Here is a 17,861-nt window from a genome sequence, read left to right as displayed (position 1 = left end):
AATTTATTAAATCAGTGGGGCCAAAGACACTGAACATGAAAAATCAGTATTCTGCATGTGTATGGGGTAGGGTCGGGGGAGGAGTTCCTCTAGTTCTAATGATCTAAGAGGTTTCCAAATGCCCAGAAAAGTTCATCCTGTCATTCATGGTAGTGATTTTACTGACTTTCCTAGAGGAATGACTTGGCATTTAAAACTGGTAGCTGCTTTCCTGTTGATGGTTTTCTAGCCTAATTTGGTGACTGAGGAGGAAAAAGGACAGAGAAGATGAAATGTAACTTAGTTCATTGGTTTGTTATCTTTGAAATTTTGTCATGTGAGTAAGTATGAGGCCAGCAAGAGCCTGAAGGGAGCTCTGCCTTAGGGAGTCTGCCCAAGGCACCAAATTGGCCCAGGAGTAGGAAGGCGGGGATGGGAGTCCAGAGAAGAGGAGTACAGTGGTCCCGTCATATGTATATGTTCCAAGACTCCCTGTGGATGCCTGAAACCATGGAAGGTATTGAACACTATGCATACTGTGTTTTTTCCTATACATACGTACCTATTATTTTAATTTATAAATTAGACACAATAAGAGATTAACAATAATTAATAATAAAATAGAATTATAATACTATACTGTGATAAAAGTTATGTGACTGTGGTCTCTTTCAAAACATCTATCATACTTATCCTTCTTGTGATGACGTGAGATGATTATGTGCTGAGATGAAGCGAGGTAAATGATGTAGGCATCGTGATGTAGGGTTAGACTACTACTGACCTTTTGACGCTAAGTCAGAGGGAGGATTGTCTGCTTCAGGTGATCCTGGATTACTAAGCCATGACAATGTCAGTGGTTGGATGTCAGCAGCAGACGATGTTGATGGCTGGGGATCCCAGGCAGGACAGAGTGGGACAGCACGAGATTTTATCATGCTACTCAGAATGGTGTGTGATTTAAAACTTATAAATTGTTTTTTTCTGAAATTTGCCATGTAATGTTTTCAGAGGGCAGTTGACTGTGGGAAATTGAAAGGGTGGAAAGCAAAACCACAGATAAGGGGAAACTATTGTATTTACCCAAGGAACCAAAGCAGCCAGGAGGAGGGGAGTCAGTGTTTATCCAGGAAAGCAAGGATGAAGACTGAGGTTGGAGGTAAAGCTGGGAAGGCAGGCGTGTCGACACTGAGTGTACAGTAAGTAGGGGCAGCTAGTTCAGGACTAAGACCAGAACTGGGTCTGACTTCATGTGGTGGCGGCTCTGTGGTATGTGCAGGGGCCCCTGAAGTGCTGGGCTCCTGCAGACGTTGAGGCAGTGCTCTTTAGTACTTGAAGAGGGTCAATACAGTGACTCAGCCCCCAGTAGCTGTGATCTCTGGGACTCCAGCTATTGATAGGATAACCCAGATGAGAATTCTTTTTAATCAATTAATTAATTTATTTTTTGGCTGTGTTTGGTCTTTGTTGCTGCACACGGGTTTTCTCTAGTTGTGGCGAGCAGGGGCTACTCTTCGTTGCAGAGCGTGGGCTTCTCATTGCGGTGGCTTCTCTTGTTGCAGAGCACGGGCTTTAGGCACGCAGCCTCAGTAGTTGTGACACGTGGGCTCTAGAGCGCAGGCTCAGTAGTTGTGGCGCACGGGCTTAGTTGCTCTGCGGCATGTGGGATCTTCCTGGACCAGGGCTTGAACCCATGTCCCCTGCATTAGCAGGCAGATTCTTAACCACGGAGCCAACAGGTAAGCCCCCAGATGAGAATTCTTTGGTGCCTGGAAGACACTTGATTCTGAAACAGTTCTCCTGCAACCAAAGAAGAGCAGAGCCTGCAAGGACATTGCTGCAATGGATGTTTAGAGAGGAACCTTACTGTGATCTCCTGCACCAGCTGTTTTACTCCTGGGTCTTTACGTGCATTGTGTCTTCTCTCTCCAATTAGCATGGCATTATGGAAAGAACACCAGACTGAGTTCTGTAGTGGGTTCAAGTTCTAGTTTAACTGTGTGACTTTGAGCAAAGCTCTGACCCTAATCTCTCAATGGTAGAATGGGCATAATAATTCCTGTCTATAGTTGAGGGCTGTTTATTAGAAGTCATTTAGGGAATGATAAATATTATGAAACAGTGCTTCTCCAACTTTCATATACATGCAAATCACCTAAGGATCTTGTTAAATGGAGATGGTTAAAGAAAAGCCAAGCACTAGTTAAAGGCAGTGTAGACAGATTTTACTTGGTAACTCCTGTAGTTAGGGGAGAGCCCTCAGTATAGAACTGAATTCAGGCAGGCTCTGTACAAAGGTGACTGGAATTTTAAAGGGAAAATGAAGAAGTGGGAGGGGAGACAAGCGGGGGCTTGAGCAGAGTCAGAGTAGTGGAAAATTACAGAAAGCAGGTGGGGGGACTGATGGCTGTGATTAGCCTTTGACAAGCATTAGCAGGTTCTCTCTTCTTTATTTTATAAACTAATCGAGAATCCATAATAATTCAAACTACCAAGAGAATACACGAGACAGTCCTTGTAGGAAAGTTGATGGTTCTCAAAATGGATGCACAGTAGAATCACCTGAGGGGGTTTTAAAAAATTCTGATGTCCCGGCCACACACCCGGGCCCATTAAATCAGAATCTCAGGGATGGGACTCAGGCAACAACATTTCTTAAACCTCCTGGGTGATTCCAATATGCAGCCAAAGTTGAGAACCATCTTAAAAGAATTTAGCATCAAGTCTAGAAGACCAGCACTCACAACTTAAGAGAACTTACCCAGAACCAGGCTGCCCCTGGTAATCTCTGATGAGTTTTGGAAAATAGTGTTTGGATGCCAAGGGTCAGGGATGGTATGGACATGGATGTAGAGGGAGCCCGGGCTGGAACTGAACCTTCGAGGTGGAGAAGATGTGGGTAGGTGGCCAGTGTAAAGAGGTCATTTCAGATAGGATCAAGCCCCTGAACCAAAGAGGTAACCAGAGGAACAGTGAATCGGCATGGGGAAAACAGGTGAGAGGCGGGTCTGTTTTGTTTTCCTGATTCTGTGTTCCTTTCCCCAATACACTGATTTCTCAAAAGCAGTACCCTTTTCAGATCAATGAGGAAACAGCAAATCCAAAGGTCCAGAGGTGGGGATGGGATTATGTTCAAGGAACAAAAAGAAAGCGAATGTGGCTACAGCAACATGAGTGAGGAGCAGAGGTAGATGAGACTGTAACAGAAGAACAAGCCTGACTCCATACTGGATCTATTCCTTTAGTGCTAACTCTTGTGCTCTGTGGCATGTGCTTAGTCATGCTGGCTCTGCACCTTTGTAAAAGAATGTTGCCTATAGTCTGAAGTATACAGGATAGCCCATTCTTAAGGCTTTGACCTTCAAAAAGTTGCAGAATATGACTTCCCTGGTGGCGCAGTGGTTAAGAATCCACCTGCCAATGCAGGGGACACAGGTTCGAGCCCTGGTCCGGGAAGATCCCACGTGCTGCGGAGCAACTAAGCCCGTGCACCACAACTACTGAGCCTGTGCTCTAGAACCCGCGAGCCACAACTACTGAGCCCATGTGCCACAACTACTGAAGCCCGTGCGCCTAGAGCCCATGCTCTGCAACAAGAGAAGCCACTGCAATGAGAAGCCCGCGCAATGCAACGAAGAGTAGCTCCTGCTTACCGCGACTAGAGAAAGCCCACGCGCAGCAAAAAAGACCCAATGCAGCCAAAAATTTAAAAAAATTAAGAAAAAAAGTTGCAGAATAAAAAATAGCAATTATCTTGTTGGAAATTTATAGGAACAGTGTAACCAGACCTCTGTGGACAGCTGCAAGAACAAAGGATTCCTGCATCAAGAAGTATGCAACAACCAGCTACCTGCCTCCCCTTTTAGTATAAAAGAAGCCCAAATTCTAATGGGTAAGATGGTTCTTTGGGACACTAGTCCACCATCTTCTTGGTCTGCTGGCTTTCTGAATAAAGTTGCTATTCCTTGCCCCAACAACTCCTCTCTCGACTTAATGGCCTGACATGTGGCGGTGAGCGGTACGATCTTGGACTCAGTAACAAGATCAGAAGGTGGTGAGATGGTAGAAATGCATGCCATGTTCTGGCAGGCCCAGGTAAAACTTGATTTTACTGAGAAAGATGGGAATCCATTGGAGGGTTTTGAGAAGAGGAATGATCTGATTTATATCATCCTGACTGCTTTGAGACAATCAATTATAGGAGATCAACCAGGGAGACCACTTAGGATGCTACTGCAATAATCCAGGCAAAAGATTATGATGGCTGGAACCCAGTGGTAGCAGTGGAGGTGATGAGAAATTGTCAGATATATTTGAAGACAGAGCTAAGGGGATTTCCAAATGAATGGATTTGGGACATTAAAAAAAGAGGAGTCAAGGATGACTCCAAGGTTTTTGACCTGAACCACTAACTGCACATGAATTTTGCAGTAAAAGAGAGCAGAAAATGATGGTGTAGAAGTAAGGTTTTAACCAGCTATAATAGTTACGATGAATGAACCAGAGGTGTAAGTATCAACTGGGATGCATCAAAGCAATGCTAGGTAAAAACAAGCTCCCAGTGGCATACTCAGTAGGATACAATTCATATAAATTTTTAAGGCTGCACAACAGTAACCTTTAAAACTCCATACACAAGGTAGTAAAGTGTAACAACACATATGGAATGATAAACAACGTGCAGCCAGGGTTCCACACCATCTGGCTGCTTCGCACTTTTACAAATTCTATTGCCCAGGCCAGATCCTAGTCCAGTTAAACCAGAATCTCTGGGCATGCATCCAGGATGGATCCAGTATTTTTTTTAAAGCTCCCTAGGGGGTTCTAGTATGTAGGCAAGGTGGAAAACCACTGCCTTAAATTGAGAAACAACTGTGATATCTTAGAGAAGTACAAGGAATTTTCCCCTTTTATATCTAAGGCTTGAATAGAGTATCTGTTTTAGAGCTAGGCAAGAGACACCCATGCCCTAATTTCCATGTTGTTCAGCCAGGACACAAGAAGAAACTCTCCCAAGAGGCAGATGAGCCCAGACTGTGGTCTTCTAACATCCAAGGACCTCCTCGGAGAAATGGCTGATTACAAGCTTAGGGCAGCGAATGTACAAGATGAGCCTGGAACATCTTGTCATATCGGTTGTCAAGCAAGCTCCCAAACACTACTGAAGGGCTGGAGAAAGAAGGGACCCAGGACCCACCTTGAAAAGGTTCTTTCTTGCTAAAGATGGGACAATATGAGCATCTTTAGTTAAAATGGACTAAAACACATCAGGTATCCATAAGTTCATAATGATCCTTAAAAAATAAAACAATCATTGGATGATACTAAGAAATCAATTCATTTTAAAACCTGGAAAAGAATAAAGAAATAAGCACTTATCCTATCTTTGTTGCTTCACAGTAACCAAGGAGTTGATGAGAGAAGTTTCTCATTACAGAAGTACTTGCTCAGGGCTGGTCCAGCCTAGTTAGAATGGGAGTGGTCGCGGTGTGGCCAGTGGGAGAGGCCAAGTCCCTGGAAATGCCTCTCTGGCTCAGTCCATAGGGCAGCTCCTTACAAGCTTCCTCCTAGCAGATGATGCCTCGAACTACTCTCTACATCCAGCAAGACATTCTGGTTCCACTTCCTACTCCAAATGCTCCCTCAGTACAGACTGAGTCAGTTAAAATCTTGATCCTACCCCTCACTTTATGGGGGAAAACAGAATTCTGGGGAGATGATGTTATAGGACCCGAACTGGTCAGGAGCAGCTTTTTGATGGAGAGAAAAGAGCTCTGAACTAAGCCTCCAGAGCTGGGACACCAATTTGCTAGGAAACCTTGTGCTGGTCTCTTCCTTCTCTAGGCCTGTTTCTTCATCTGTGTCATCTATGGGCTATTCTAGATTTGGTAGCTACAAGCCCTGTATAGTTCATATAATTCGTTCATCAGGTCAAACCTATAGCCCAGATCTCTATGCTGTTGTTACAGAACCAGCCCTCCTTGGATCAATGGACTGGACATTCCAGGAAAGCAGGGAATTGTTGATCTTGTTCATCCTGGTTTCCTCAGCACCCAGTATAGAGCCTGTTCCTCAATAAATAATAGAGCTTGGATGGCAAAAACAGCCATAAGAAAAGTCAAAAGGCCAATAAACAATGGGGAAAAAACACTTGCAATTCAAACCACAAAAGGATGGTTTTTCAAATACCAGTTCCTACAAATCAATAAAAGGTTAACAGAATTCCAGTTTCCAGTCCCCCCAAGTAAAGAGCTTGGAAGTTAATACTCTATCCTAACAAGTAAAAAACTAGAAAATCCACAACTCTTCTTAGATCTTTAAAAGACATGAGGCAACAGGGAAAACTGCTGGCCCCAAAAGTGCAGAGTCCAACAGGCCAATACAGAGAATTACAACTTACTGAAGCACAAATCCATGTGTAGAAACCTCTGTGGGCACCAATTCTAGGACAGGAATACCTAAACTGTAACTGATGAATTGCTGGAGGCTCAGTGTGGGCAAGTCTTCGAGTCAAAAACTCCAGGGCACTAAGTCATAGGGAGTTCCCACACCTTTGTGAGTTTTACCTCCAGAAACTTGACCATGTTCTCACAGTAAGTATTGGAGAAAAATCCCCTCATGCTTCTGGTAGGGGGAGGGGAAAAGCAACCATTTTGAACTATGCCAGAGCTATCTAACCAGAGCCTAGCTGGCATGGGGGAAAAGAAATACCCTACTCCAGCAGACTCTAGCCTTCCATGTAGGAAAACGGAAATCCCTAACTACAGCCCACTCTAGCCAACCTGTCCCACCTATGCGGGGATGGGATACTAAGAAGCACTTGAGAAGTTCACAGTCCAGGTACACAGGCTCAGTAAAAGACTCAGACTTAATCGCAGGACTAATAACACTCCCTCTACCCCACCCCCACATTACTAAATTGCTAAACAGCAATTCCTTTCCCCCAGTATACCATGCCCTGCAATCAAAAAAAGAAAATTACAAAGCATACTAAAAGACAAAAATCATAGTTTGAAGAGACAAAAATGAGCCTCAGAACCAGACTCAGATATGGCAGGGATGACTGGAATTATCGTATCAGGAATTTAAAATAACTAGGATTACTATGCTAAGGGCTCTTATGGATAAAGTAGACAGCATGAAACAACAGATAGACAATGTAAGCAGAGAGATGGATATTCTAAGACAGAATAAAAAAGAAAAGCTAGAGATAAAAAACACTGGAACAGAAACGAAGAATGCCTTTGATGAGCTTTCAAATAGACTGGACACAGCTGAGAAAAGAACCTCTGTGCTTGAGGATATCTCAATAGAAACTTCCAAAACTGAAGAGCCTCAACCACCAGAAGGCAGACAGCAGAAGCAAGAAGAACTACAATTCTGCGGCCTGGGGAAGGAAAACCACATTCACAGAAAGACAGACAAAATGAAAAGTCAGAGGACTTTGTACCAGATGAAGGAACAAGATAAAACCCCATAAAAACAACTAAATTAAGTGGAGATAGGCAACCTTCCAGAAAAAGAATTCAGAATAATGAGAGTGAAGATGATCCAAGACCTCAGAAGAAGAATGGAGGCAAAGATCGAGAAGACGCAGGAAATGTTTAACAAAGACCTAGAAGAATTAAAGAACAAACAGAGATGAACAATACAATAACTGAAATGAAAAATACACTAGAAGGAATCAATAGCAGAATAACTGAGGGAGAAGAACAGATGAGTGACCTGGAAGACAGAATGGTGGAATTCACTGCTGTGGAACAGAATAAAGAAAAAAGAATGAAAAGAAATGAAGACAGCCTAAGAGACCTCTGGGACAACATTAAACCCAACAACATTCGCATTACAGGGGTCCCAGAAGGAGAAGAGAGAGAGAAAGGACCCGAGAAAATATTTGAAGAGATTATAGTCAAAAACTTCCCTAACATTGGAAAGGAAATAGCCACCCAAGTCCAGGAAGTGCAGAGTGTCCCAGACAGGATAAACCCAAGGAGAAACACACCGAGACCCATAGTAATCAAATTGACAAAAATTAAAGACAAAGAAAAATTATTGAAAGCAACGAGGGAAAAATGACAAAAAATATACAAGGGAACTCCCATAAGGTTAATATCTGATTTCTCAGCAGAAACTCTACAAGCCAGAAGGGAGTGGCACGATATATTTAAAGTGATGAAAGGGAAGAACCTACAACCAAGATTACTCTACCCGGCAAGGATCTCATTCAGATTTGACAGAGAAATCAAAAGTTTTACAGACAAGCAAAAGCTAAGAGAATTCAGCACCACCAAATCAGCTCTACAACAAATGCTAAATGAACTTCTCTAAGTGGGAAACACAAGAGAAGAAAAGGACCTACAAAAAAAAACCCATAACAATTAAGAAAATGGTAATAGGAACATACATATCGATAATTACCTTAAACGTGAATGGATTAAATTCTCCAACCAAAAGACACAGGCTGGCTGAATGGATACAAAAACAAGACCCATATATATGCTGTCTACAAGAGACCCACTTCAGACCTAGGAACACATACAGACTGAAAGTGAGGGGATGGAAAAAGATATTCCATGCAAATGGAAATCAAAAGAAAGCTGGAGTAGCAATACGCATATCAGATAAAATAGACTTTAAAATAAAAAATGTTACAAGAGACAAGGAAGGACACTACATAATGATCAAGGGATCAATCCAAAAAGAAGATAGAACAACTATAAATATATATGCACCCAACATAGGAGCACCTCAATACATAAGGCAACTGCTAACAGCTATAAAAGAGGAAATCGACAGTAACACAATAATAGTGGGGGACTTTAACACCTCACTTACACCAATGGACAGATCATCCAGACTGAAAATTAATAAGGAAACAAAAGCTTTAAATGACACAATAGACCAGAGAGATTTAATTGATATTGATAGGACATTCCATCCAAAAACAGCAGATTACACTTTCTTCTCAAGTGCACACGGAACATTCTCCAGGATAGATCACATCTTGGGTCACAAGTCAAGCCTCAGTAAATTTAAGAAAATTGAAATCATATCAAGCACCTTTTCTGACCACAATGTTATGAGATTAGAAGCCAATTATGTGGGAAAAAACGTAAAAAATACAAACACATGGAGGCTAAACAATACGTTACTAAATAACCAAGAGATCACTGAAGAAATCAAAGAGGAAATCAAAAAATTCCTAGAGACAAACTACAACAAAAACACAATGATCCAAAACCTATGGGATTCAGCAAAACCATTTCTAAGAGGGAAGTTTATAGCAATACAAGCCTACCTCAAGAAACAAGAAAAATCTCAAATAAACAATCTAAACTTACACCTAAAGGAACTAGAGAAAGAAGAACAAATAAAACCCAAAGTTAGTAGAAGGAAAGAAATCATAAAGATCACAGCAGAATTAAATGAAATAGAAACAAAGAAAACAACAGCAAAGATCAATAAAACTAAAAGCTGGTTCTTTGAGAAGATAAACAAAATTGATAAACCTTTAGCCAGACTCATCAAGAAAAAGAGGGAGAGGACGCATATCAATAAAATTAGAAATGAAAAAGGAGAAGTTTCAATGGACACCGCAGAAATACAAAGCATCCTAAGAGACTACTACAAGCAACTCTATGCCAATAAAATGGACAACCTGGAAGAAATGGACAAATTCTTAGAAAGGTATAACCTTCCAAGACTGAACCAGGAAGAAACAGAAAATATGAACAGACCAATCACAAGTAAGGAAATTGAAACAGTAATTAAAAATCTTCCAACAAACAAAAGTCCAGGACCAGATGGCTTCACAGGTGAATTCTATCAAACATTTAGAGAAGAGCAACACCCATCCTTCTCAAACTCTTCCAAAGAACTGCAGAGGAAGGAACACTCCCAAACTCATTCTATGAGGCCACCATCACCCTGATAACAAAACAAGACAAAGATAAGAAAAAAAAAGAAAATTACAGACCAATATCACTGATGAATATACATACAAAAATCCTCTACAAAATACAAGCAAACAGAATCCAACAACACATTAAAAGGATCATACACCATGATCAAGTGGGACTTATCTCAGGGATGCAAGGATTCTTCAATATATGCAAATCAATCAATGTGATACACCATATTAACAAATTGAGGAATAAAAACCATATGATCATCTCAATAGATGCAGAAAAAGCTTTTGACAAAATTCAACACCGATTTATGATGAAAACTCTCCAGAAAGTAGGCATAGAGGGAACCTACCTCAACATAATAAAGGCCATATACGACAAACCCATAGCAAACATCACTCTCAATGGTGAAAAACTGAAAGCATTTCCTCTAAGATCAGGAACAAGACAAGGATGTCCACTCTCGCCACTATTATTCAACATAGTTTTGGAAGTCCTAGCCATGGCAATCAGAGAAGAAAAAGAAATAAAAGGAATACAAATTGGAAAAGAAGAAGTAAAAATGTCACTGTTTGCAGATGACATGATACTATACATAGAAAATCCTAAGGATGCCACCAGAAAACTACTAGAGTTAATCAATGAATTTGGTAAAGTTGCAGGATACAAAATTAATGCACAGAAATCTCTTGCATTCCTATACACTAACAATGAAAGATCAGAAAGAGAAATTAAGGAAACAATCCCATTCACCACTGCAACAAGAAGAATATAATACCTAGGAATAAACCTACCTAAGGCAGTAAAAGACCTGTATTCAGAAAACTATAAGACTCTGATGAAAGAAATCAAAGATGACACAAACAGATGGAGAGATATACCATGTTTTTGGATTGGAAGAATCAATATTGTGGAAATGACTGTACTACCGAAAGCAATCTACAGATTCAATGCAATCCCTATCAAATTACCAGTGGCATTTTTTACAGAACTCGAACAAAAAATCTTAAAATTTGTATGGAGACACAAAAGACCCTGAATAGCCAAAGCAGTCTTGAGGGAAAAAAATGGAGCTGGAGGAATCAGACTGCCTGACTTCAGACTATACTACAAAGCTACAGTAATCAAGACAATATGGTACTGGCACAAAAGCAAAAATATAGATCAATGGAACAGGATAGAAAGCCCAGATACTAGGCTTCCCTGGTGGCGCAGTGGTTGAGAGTCTGCCTGCTTATGCATGGGACACGGGTTTGTGCCCCGGTCTAGGAGGATCCCACATGCCGCGGAGCGGCTGGGCCCATGAGCCATGGCCGCTGAGCCTGTGCGTCCAGAGCCTGTGCGTCTGGAGACTGTGCTCCGCAATGGGAGAGGCCACAACAGTGAGAGGCCCGCATACCACAAAAAAAAAAAAAAAAAAAAAAAAAAGCCCAGAGATAAACCCACGCACCTATGGTCAACTAATCTATGACAAAGGAGGCAAGGATATACAATGGAGGAAAGACAGTCTCTACTATAAGTGGTGCTGGGCAAACTGGACAGCTACATGTAAAAGAATGAAATTAGAACATTCCCTAACACCATACACAAAAATAAACTCAAAATGGATTCGAGACCTAAATGTAAGACCAGACACTATAAAAGTCTTAGAGGAAAACATAGGAAGAACACTCTTTGACATAAATCACAGCAAGATCTTTTTTGATCCACCTCCTAGAGTAATGGAAATAAAACCAAAAGTAAACAAATGGGACCTAATGAAACTTCAAAGCTTTTGCGAAGCAAAGGAAACTACAAACAAGATGAAAAGACAACCCTCAGAATGGGAGAAAATATTTGCAAATGAATCAATGGACAAAGGATTAATTTCCAAAATAAATAAACAGCTCATGCAGCTCAATATTAAAAAAACAAACAACCCAATCCAAAAATGGGCAGAAGATCTAAATAGACATTTCTCCAAAGAAGACATACAGATGGCCAAGAAGCACATGAAAAGCTGCTCAACACCACTAATTATTAGAGAAATGCAAATCAAAACTACAATGAGGTATCACCTCACACCAGTTAGAATGGGCATCATCAGAAAGTCTACAAACAACAAATGCTGGAGATGGTGTGGAGAAAAGGGAACCCTCTTGCACTGTTGGTGGGAATGTAAATTGATACAGCCACTATGGAGAACAGTATGAAGGTTCCTTAAAAAACTAAAAACAGAATTACCAAATGATCCAGCAATCCCACTACTGGGCATATACCCAAAGAAAACCATAATTCAAAAAGACACATGCACCCCAATGTTCACTGCAGCACTGTTTACAATAGCCAGGTCATGGAAGCAACCTAAATGCCCATCGACAGACGAATGGATAAAGAAGTTGTGGTACATATATACAATGGAATATTACTCAGCCATAAAAAGGAACGAAATTGGGTCATTTGTAGAGATGTGGATGGATCTAGAGACTGTCATAAAGAGTGAAGTAAGTCAGAAAGAGAAAAACAAATATCGTATATTAACGTATATATGTGGAACCCAGAAAAATGGTACAGATGAACCCATCTGTAGGGCAGAAATAGAGACACAGATGTAAAGACAAACATATGGACACCAAGGGGGGAAAGTGGCGGAGGCAGTGGTGGTGGTAGGATAAATTGGGAGATTTTGATTGACATATACACTAATATGTATAAAATAGATAACTAATAAGAACCTGCTGTATAAAAAAATAAATGAAATAAAATTCAAAAATTCAAAAAAAAGAAAGAAACTTCCAAAACTGAAAAGCAAAGCAAAAACACACACACACACACACACACACACACACACTGAAAATAGTAGAACAGAATATCCAGGAACTGTGGGACAACTAAAAGTTAGGTGTAACATATGCATAATGGGAATACCAGAAGGAGAATAGAGAAACAAAAGAATGTTTGAAGCTGTAATGACTGAGAATTTCCCCCAAATTAATGTCAGACACCAAACCACAGAACCAGGAACCTCAGAGAACACCAAGCAGGATAAATGCAAAAACAAAACAACAAGAACAAAAAACACCCTACACCTAGGTATATCATATTAAAATTGCAGAAAATCAAAAAGAAAAATTCTTGAAAAATCAGGGGAGAAAATACCTTACCTCTAGAAGAATGAAGATAAGAATTACATCCAACTTTGCCTCAGAAACCATGTAAGCAAGAAGAGAGTAGAGTGTAATTTTTAAGTGTAATTTTTAAAGTGTTGGGGGAGGGACTTCCCTGACGGTCAGTGGTTAAGATTCTGTGCTTCCACTGCAGGGGGTGCAGGTTCGATCCCTGGTCAGGGAACTAAGATCCCACATGCTGCACAGTGCAGCCAAAAAAATAGAATAAATAAGAGAAGGAAGGAAGAAAGGAAGGCAGGAAGGAAGGAAGGAGGGAGGGAGGGAGGGAGGGAGGGAGGGAGGGAGGGAAGGAAGGAAGGAAGGAAGGAAGGAAGGAAGGAAGGAAGGAAGAAAGAAAGAAAGTGGTGGGGGAAAAAAACACCAACATTGAATTCTGTAGCTGGCAAAAATGAAGGAGAAATAAAGACTTTCTCAAACAAACATAAATTGAGGGACTTTGTTGCCAGTATATCTGCATGGCAATCAATGTTAAAAGAAGTTCTTCAGAGAGAAGGAAAATGATATAGTCAGAAACTCAGATCTACATAAAGAAAATAGAGCATTGGAGAAGGAATAAGTGAAGGGAAAACAAAAATTTTTATTTTTCTTATTCTTAATTGATCTAACAGATAAGTTTGTTTAAAATAATAATAGTAAAAATATATTCAATTATGTATGCTTATATATATGCTATGTATAAGTGAAGTGAATGATAGCAATGATACAATGGATGGGAGGCAGGAATTGTAATTATTTTATTATTACAAGGTACTCACACTGCACCATGAAGTGGTATAGTGTTATTTGAAAGTGGACTTGGATTAATTGCAAATGTATACTGCAAACTCTGGGGCAAACACTAAAAGAAGTAAACAAAGAAGGATAAGTGATATACTAAGAAATGAAAGAAAACAGAATCATATAAAATGTTCAATTAAAACTATAAAAGACAGCAAAAAAAGTGGAAGACAAAAATAGGAACAATATAAAAAAGTCAACAAATAAAAACTAATATGGTAGAAATTAATCCAACTATATCAATAATCACTTGAAATGTCAATGTTTGAAATATACCAATAAAAGAAGATTGTCAAGAGTGGACCAAAAAACAAGACCCAACTATATGTTATCTACAAGAAACCCACTTTAAATATAAAGACATGTATACATTAAAAACAAATGGGGACTTCCCTGGTGGCACAGTGGTTAAGAATACGCCTGCCAATGCAGGGGACACAGGTTCGAGCACTGGCCTGGGAAGATCCCACATGCCGCAGAGTACCTAAGCCCGTGCGCCACAACTACTGAGCCTGTGCTCTAGAGTCCGCGAGCCACAACTACTGAGCCCGCATGCCACAACCACTGAAGCCCACGTGCCTAGAGCCCGTGCTCTGCAACAAAGAGAAGGCACCGCAATGAGAAGCCCACACACCTCAACAAAGAGAAGCCCCGGCTCGCCGCAACTACAGAAAGCCCACGTGCAGCAACAAAGACCCAACGCAGCCAAAAATAAATAAATAAATAAATTTATTTATTTTTAAAATATTAAAAGAGAAAAAAATGGATGGAGAAATACATACAATGCTAACACTAATCCAAAGAAAGCAGAAGTATCTATATTAATTTCAGACAGAGCAAACTTTAGAGCAAGGAAAGCTATCAGGGTAAAAGAAGGGCACTGCATAATGATAAAGGGATAAATTCTCTAAGAACACAAAACAATTCTAATATGTATGCGCCTAACAACAGAGCATCAAAATACATGAGACAAACATCAGTAGAACTGCAAGGAGAATCAGATGAATCCACCATTACAGTTGGAGGCTTCAACACCCATCTATCAGAAAATGGATAGATCCAGCAGGCAAAAAACCAGTAAGGACATAGTTGAAATCAACAACAGTCATCAATCAAATGTATATAATGGACACTGATAGACTGCTTTGTCCAACAGCAGAATACACAATCTCCTCAAGCTCACATGGAACACTCACCAAGATAGAGCATAGTCTGGGCCATCAAACGTAACTTCTGTTCTTCAAGAAAAGAAATCATACAGTGTCTGCTCTCAGACTGCAATGGAATTAAACTAGTAATCAATAACGCAAAGATAGCTGGAAATCCCCAAATACTTGAAGATTAAACAACACACTTCTAAATAATACATGGGTCAAAGAAGAAATCTCAAAAATATGTTTAACTAAATGAAAATGAAAATGTAACTTAACAAAATTTGTGGGGTACAGTGAAAGCAGTGATTAGAGGGAAATTTATAGCACTGAATGCACATATTAGAAAAGAAGAAAGATCTAAAATCAATAATTAAACTTCTACCTTAAGAAACTAGAGAGAGAAGAGTAAATTAAATCCAAAGTAAGAAGAAAAAAAGAAATAAAAATTAGAACAGAAATCAAGTAAATTGAAAATAGGAAATCAATAGAGAAAATCAACTAAACCAAAAGTTTATCCTTTGAAAAGATCAATAAAATTGATAAGCCTTTAGCCAGGCTAACTAAGAAAAAAAGGGAGAGGACACAAATTACTAACATAAGAAATGAAAGAAGGGACATCACTATAGATCCCATGGCCATTAAAAGGATATTAAGGAAATACTATGAACAACCCTATATGCACAAATTTGATAACCAGATGAAATGGACCATTTCCACAAATGATATAATCTGCCAAAACTCACACAAGAAAAGATAGACAATTTGAAGAGGCCTATATTTAGTAGAGAAATTGAATCAATAATTAATAACTTTGCAAACATAAAGCACTAGGCCCAGATGGGTTCACTGGTGAATTCTGCCAAACATTTGAAGAAGAAAATATACCAATTTTCGGGCTTCCCTTGTGGCACAGTGGTTAAGAATCTGCCTGCCAGTGCAGGGGACAGGGGTCTGAGCCCTGGTCTGGGAAGATCCCTCATGCTGCGGAGCAACTAAGCCCATGTTTCACAACTACTGAGCCTGCACTCTAGAGCCCGTGAGCCACAACTACTGAGCCCACGTGCCACAACTACTGAAGCCCACGTGCCTAGAGCCCGTGCTCTGTAACAAGAGAAACCACCACCACGAGAATCCCATGCACCGCGACTAGGAGTAGCCCCTGCTCGCTGCAACTAGAGAAAGCCCACATGCAGCAACAAAGACCCATCGCAGCCAAAAATAAATAAATAAATAAGAAAATATACCAATTTTCTACAATTTCTTTCAGAAGACAGACGCAGAGTGAATACTTCCTAACTCATTCTATGATACCAGCATTACCCTAATACCAATACCAGACAAAGCCATTACAAGAAAACTACAGACCAATATCTCTCATGAACATGGATGCAAAAATCCTCAACACAATATTAGCAAATCAAATTCAACAATATATAAAAAGAATTATACACCACAATTAAGTGGGATTTATCCTAGTATGTAAGGCTGGTTCAACATTCAAAAATCAATTCATGTAACCTATCATATCAACAGGCTAAAGAAAAAAGCCACATGATCAAATCAATAGATGCAGAAAAAGCATTTGACAAAATCCAAAACCTACTCATAATAAAACTCCTCAGTAAACAGGAAAAGAGGGGATCTTCCTCAACTTGATATCTATTTTAAAACCACACAGATTATCATGTCATCTGTTGTCTATTCTGTTCCACTGGTCTATGTGCCTGTTTTATGCCAGTACCATACTATTTTGATTACTATAGCTTTGTAATATAGTGCAAAATCAGGAAGTGTGATGCCTCCAGCTTTGTTCTTTCTTAGGATTGCTTTGGCTATTTGGGGTTTTAGGATAGTTTTTCCTATATCCTTAAAAAATGCCATTGGAAATTTGATGGGGATTGCATTGAATCTGTAAATTCCTTTGGGCAGGATGGACATTTTCACAATATTAATTCTTACAATCAAGCAATATGGAATATCTTTCCATTTATTTGTGTCTTCTTTTTCCCTTTTATTATTTGTGCCTTCTTCAGTCTCTTTCATCAATGTCTTATACTTCTCAGTGTACAGGTCTTTCACCTCCTTGGTTCAATTTATTCCTAAATATTTTATTGTTTTTTGGGGATGCTATTGTAAATGCAATTGCTTTATTTTTTTGCTATAATCATTTTATTTCTGAAAATAAAATAATGGCCCTTCTTTTATTAATGATTTTAACAACTTGAGTCTTTTAGTTTTTTACTAGTCTAGCTAAAGATTTGTCAACTTTGTTGATCCTTTCAAAGAATCAACTTTTGGTTTTGTTGATTTCTTCTCTATATTTCTTCTATTTCATTTATTTTGGCACTAATCTTTATTATTTCCTTCCTTCTGTTTGTGTCTGGTTTGGTTTGCTCTTCTTTTTCTAGTGTCTTGAGGTGTAAGGTTAGGTTATTGATCTGAGATCTTTCTTTTTAAAATATAGATGTTGGTCTTCCCTGGTGGTGCAGTGGTTGAGAGTCCGCCTGCCGATGCAGGAGACACAGGTTCGTGCCTCGGTCTGGGAGAATCCCACATGCCGCGGAGCAGCTGGGCCCGTGAGCCATGGCTGCTGAGCCTGCGCATCCGGAGCCTGTGCTCCGCCACGGGAGAGGCCACAACAGTGAGAGGCCCGCGTACTGCAAAAATAAATAAATAAAAATAAAATAAAATAAAATAAAATATAGATGTTTACAGCTATAATTTTCCATCTGAGCACTGTGTTGTTTGCATAAATTTTGGTATGCTGTGTTTTTGTTTTCATTAATCTCAAAATATTTCCTAATATCCCTTGTGATTTCTTCTTTGACCTCTTGGTTATTTAAGAGTATGTTGTTTAATATCCACATAATTGTGAA

Source organism: Aethalodelphis obliquidens, unplaced genomic scaffold, assembly GCF_003676395.1.
Source record: "Aethalodelphis obliquidens isolate GAN/ISIS:26980383/991018 unplaced genomic scaffold, ASM367639v1 scaffold37, whole genome shotgun sequence".
NCBI classification, from domain to species: domain Eukaryota; kingdom Metazoa; phylum Chordata; class Mammalia; order Artiodactyla; family Delphinidae; genus Aethalodelphis; species Aethalodelphis obliquidens.
This window is presented reverse-complemented; position numbering follows the sequence as displayed.